The sequence below is a fragment of the Phoca vitulina genome, unplaced genomic scaffold (assembly GCF_004348235.1).
Source record: "Phoca vitulina isolate PV1807 unplaced genomic scaffold, GSC_HSeal_1.0 scaffold4, whole genome shotgun sequence".
NCBI lineage: Eukaryota > Metazoa > Chordata > Mammalia > Carnivora > Phocidae > Phoca > Phoca vitulina.
The window spans coordinates 59,949,561-59,954,496 of record NW_022589707.1 but is presented as its reverse complement, the minus strand read 5'-3'; the positions used below and the strand labels follow the sequence as shown (position 1 = coordinate 59,954,496).

Sequence of the window (4,936 nt, the reverse complement as noted above, 5' to 3'; positions counted from 1 at the left end):
AGTTGCCTCTAAGCAGGAAGGGAGAAGATGATTGAGGGAAGGGAATTATCTTTATTATGTAGCAGGTCTTCTGGTACCAAGCTTGTTCATGTAACAAAGAGCTAAAAGTTTCATTTGGGGGTTAGGGTCACCATCTCTTGGTACAGTGACTCAGGTTTTGGACTTTGAGACAAAGAGCCTAAACTTTCATAGGTCCTGTTCTTCTCTAGCAGTTTGTGTTGTCATATCCAACGAAGAACTGCAGAATCTTTCACAAATACAGATACCAATTGGGGTTAACTTGTTGTAAGTGACAGAAACCAACTTGACTTAAAAGGGACTTTGAATGACTATACTTTCAGGGATCATTTCTATAGTTCGTTAAAAGGGACTTTGATGGAAGTGAGAGTTAAGAGAATCAAAGATGATGTTGAAGTGCCAAGTTTGAAAAAGATAGAATCCAAGATACCCTGGTAGGGAGAAGAGTCTCAGAAGCAGGAATGAATTGGGACAGTTTTTCCCATCTTTTTATCTCTCTGAGATAGAAAGTCTGAGACAAGAGTTTAATTGGCCTAGAATTGGCCACAGGCTTTCATCCTTTTGGCTTGGGCTGAATAGGGGACCTTAATTCTTGGCTTCATGAAGACTGGAGGGGAATGATGGGGAGGTGGTGGTGTTAACTACCCATAAGGAAATCTGGGTATTGTTATCAATGTAAGGGCAATGTATTGTGGGTGGCCAAGTTGAAACCAATGTCCAGCTTTTTTTTTTTTTCTTGTTTTGTTTGTGTGTACCCCCCACTAACAGTTAAGCTCTATCAAGGTAGGAGCCCTGTGTATCTTTTTGTCTGCCCTGGACAGACAGCCGATGCTCAACAAAGAGATCTGACTTAGGAAGCCTTTCCAGCAGAGGTAATACCTGCCATGGGAGAGGTACAGAGAAGGGAGAGCACTGGGTAAGACAGGTGGGAGAATGGAGGGTAATTGAGTGAAGAGAGTCGGGCAAGAGATAACAAGAGAGAGGATGGAAGGAGAGTGTCTGCCAGGTTGCAGAGGGTCTCCAGTGACAGATTTGGTCCTCTGGGTCCTCTGAGCCTTCTAGCTTGGCTCCTTGTCACATCACATCACATTGCTGCCAGCAAGACACGCATGCATGAGGGCAACTCTGTGCATCCTGGCATTTTGGGCCCTGGTTCAGAATGAGGCCTGAGCCTCCTGCCAATCCTTGGGGGCAGCTTCTAATTGCCCCACTTCTCACTGGCAAGACCTGCTTTATTAACTATATGTTGCCACGTTTTTCTTCTTCACAAGACTGCGTGCCTCTTGAGGTTAAAACATAAATTGTTTTAACCCAAAGGCCAGGAACTATCTATCTATCTATCTATCTATCTATCTATCTATCTATCTATCATCTATCTATCTATATAACAACTTATATTAACACTGTATAGAGCACAGGTAGATTTTGTATGTAAGTTAACAGCTTAGTTTCAGTAAATACACAGTGCCTGATGCATGGTAGCTACTCAATAAATATTTTTTTAAACGAATTTCTTCTTCAGTGGTATTTGTTCTCATCCCTTCCTTTATACCATTTATATTTCCTAATATTTAATAACTATTCCTTATTCTAGATTGATGAAGTTAGAACCCCCAAAAGAGAAAGTTCAATGCAGTGGAAAGAGTACTGGAGTAGAAGCTTTTCTTGCTTCTGCCCTATGTGACCTTGGGGACAGGTCATAATTGATTTGGGTTTATTTCTTCAACTGCAAGATGAAGTGGTAGAGGTAGATGCTCCTTAAGAATCTGTCCAATTCTGTAAGTCTAACATCATGGTGACAAATATAAAGATGCCTAAGACTTAGCAAATTTAGAAAAAAAAATGTTTATAATTTTCACAGTATGTAGTGGTTTTACCCTGAATCTGGACAGAAAGTAAAACCTAACTTACTTGGCAGTACTTAGGAGAAATTGCCAATGTCATAGAAAATCTAGATCACTGTTATCAAACTTTAAAGAAAGGCAGTGAAATCAATTTTTCAAATGAAATCCTACATTGAATCCCAATGTCTAACACAAGTAAAGGTCGAAAAGGTCCAAAGGGGGATGTGTGGACCCCTATCCTCACACCTTCATCCACAAGCTCCTAGGAATACTATTAGACATCACTCATCGCATTCCTGACTGAATATCCTAGACTTTTCTGTACCTTGTGACAGCTCGAAAATGAGATTACCAATTTCATTCATGCAAGAAAAATTAAGGAAAAAGTTTTCCAAGGGAAAGGAAAAGTATATATGCTCTCTTTCAATGGCATTCAAAAGAGAGACAATTGTTAGTCTATCAGCAATTTTAATTTGAAAAACAAAATAAAATCTAACAGCAATTAATCCCCTATGCTATGTCAACTAGTAATACACAGATTGAGACTACTGTATCAGTGAAAACTTAGCTTCCAAAATGTTTTACTAATTTAACGAACTAAATTGTAAAATATGAAGAAACTTCTCCAATATATAAATCAATAGTATCTAAAACTTTGCTTATAATTTTTATACATTTTAGCAAGACTTCTTTATCCCATGAAATGTTTTTCCTATAGTCCTGCTTCAGAGGAAAGATACATGTCTCCAAAGCCAAAGTAATTTAGCCTATCTATATCTATCTATATATCTGTATCTACCTATCTGTGTATATATTTAGATACATACACCCTGTTCTTAATCACCAAAGGGGAAATTACTGAAAAATATTAAATGGCCTAAACACAAATTGTCATCTTTGTGATTAATGATAGTGACCTTCTTAGCCCTAGCAAAGAAAAGCAATTGCTCTTTTCATAAAATCTGTCCATTCCTCTACTTGGAAATATCATCATCAAAATCACTAGGATATAGCCTATCAACTTGAACCACAGGTTTCTACACACACAATGCAATGAGTCTTTGATTATGAGCTCTGCAAAGTTCAAACATCCTTATTAAATAAGTTATCTTCATTTATCAACACTAATGTAGATAAGAGAACATCATTTTACCTTAAGGATTACTCTTGAAAACATAAGATTCATGTAATTAATGTATTGAATAATTAATGAACAATGATGTCATATTTTGGGCAAAGTAAAAAGTTACGAAAATTTTTTCTCCAAGACATTCACTGCAGGCAATAACAACAACAACAACAAAAATATATATATATAGATATATCTATATATATATCTCATAGTCATTGGTGATCTTCTGGCAAGATACAAGGTTTGAATTATCTAGGTACAACCAATGAGATGACACGGCCTATTATAAGGATTTGTGCCTTATAACCAAGAAGCAAGGTAAAAGTCATCTCTCACTGTTAAAAAAAAAAAAAGTATCTCCTCTATTTCCTGGTCTATAATGACTCTGCCGGACCTTCTAAGGGCCTGACTTGTGAGGATGAGGTGGGCAAGCCTTCCAGGTACCAACTGGTGGAAAGGCCTCTGGTGCGTTCAAGCAATTGAGTATAATGATTTTCTGCTTAGTGATTTATCTTTCATTTACTTTTCAGAAGTGACCACAATAAGACATTACTGAAAATCAAGTGATGTAAACTGAGATAAGCAGAGGCCGATTATAATGGGCTTTACGAGTTTAGTTTTATGCTGCTTTAAGAAGTCCTTGATGGGGGCGCCTGGGTGGCTCAGTTGGTTAAGCGACTGCCTTCGGCTCGGGTCATGATCCTGGAGTCCCGGGATCGAGTCCCACATCGGGCTCCCTGCTCGGCGGGGAGTCTGCTTCTCCCTCTGACCCTCTTCCCTCTTGTGCTGTCTCTCATTCTCTCTCTCAAATAAATAAATAAAATCTAAAAAAAAAAAAAAAAAGAAGTCCTTGATGGCATTTAAAGATGACATGGTCTAAATTTCAACAAGATCCGTTTTTTACAGAAAAGACTGTAGGGCAGAAAAAGTAAAAGTAGGGAGACTAGTTAGGCGATCATTACAGAAAATCCTAGTGAATGATGGTGGTGGTTTAGATTAAGATACTAGAAAGCGGAAGTAGATAGATTCTGAATTTATCAGTTGTTTCTGGATACCAGTAACCAAATACCCAACCTAAGATGTCTTAAATAAAGATATTCGTATGCGTATTTTACAGGAAGTTTAGTGCCACAACAGCCTCAATGATATTATCAAAGAATCACATTCTTCCAGACTAATTATCCTAGGCCTCAAACTGGAATAGTTGTTAGATAACTGCCACTAGCAATTAAGACTACATGCTCCTTATTCACACCTATAGAGAGGCTTGCTTTATGTGGCTATTTCATAAGCCAGGATTCCTCTTTACCAGATGCCCCTCGCCGATTGTTTATTGGCCCATATTTATTTAAGCCTGCCCATCCATCATCCATTCATTTGTATGAGAGATGGAGTTATGACTGACTAAAGATTAAGCAGAGCCCACCCTGAACTGGGTATGGGGTTGACTGGCCTTGAGTCACATGGCTTATGTGAACAGATAGATACCTGAGGGAAAAAAAAAATGAAGATTTGTTAGAAAAGAGTAAGGGGGAAATAGATGCTCGGTAGGCAAGCAGGGGTATCAACTACATGGGATAATGCTTTGCAGGTGTTGACATGGCTTGCCACTAGATTAAATACTAAGAAGATTTCAAGAACAGTTCTTAAAAGTGTTGGCTTCAGCAATTGGGAAGAAGGTGGGGTATTTACTAAGATGCGAAAGACTGGATGAAAGATACAGGTTTGAGAATAATCAAATCTTCTGTTTTCACCCAGTTAACTTTAAAATACCCATTATAAATACTGAAAAGGTGATCAAGTTGTTAGTGGATATGAAAGTTTAGAACTTCAAGGAGAGGCAAAGACTGAAAATAGAAAATAAAATCATACATATGGAGATTTTTTTTTTTAAGCAGCTGAGACTGGACGAAATTACTAAAGAGAATGTAGTATGGATAGA

General features: G+C 37.9%; 1 pseudogene; it reads left to right on the top strand.

The window, feature by feature from the left end:
- The first annotated feature begins 325 nt into the window (after positions 1–325).
- Positions 326–427, top strand: LOC116631195 (annotated as a pseudogene).
- The last annotated feature ends 4,509 nt before the right edge of the window (positions 428–4,936 follow it).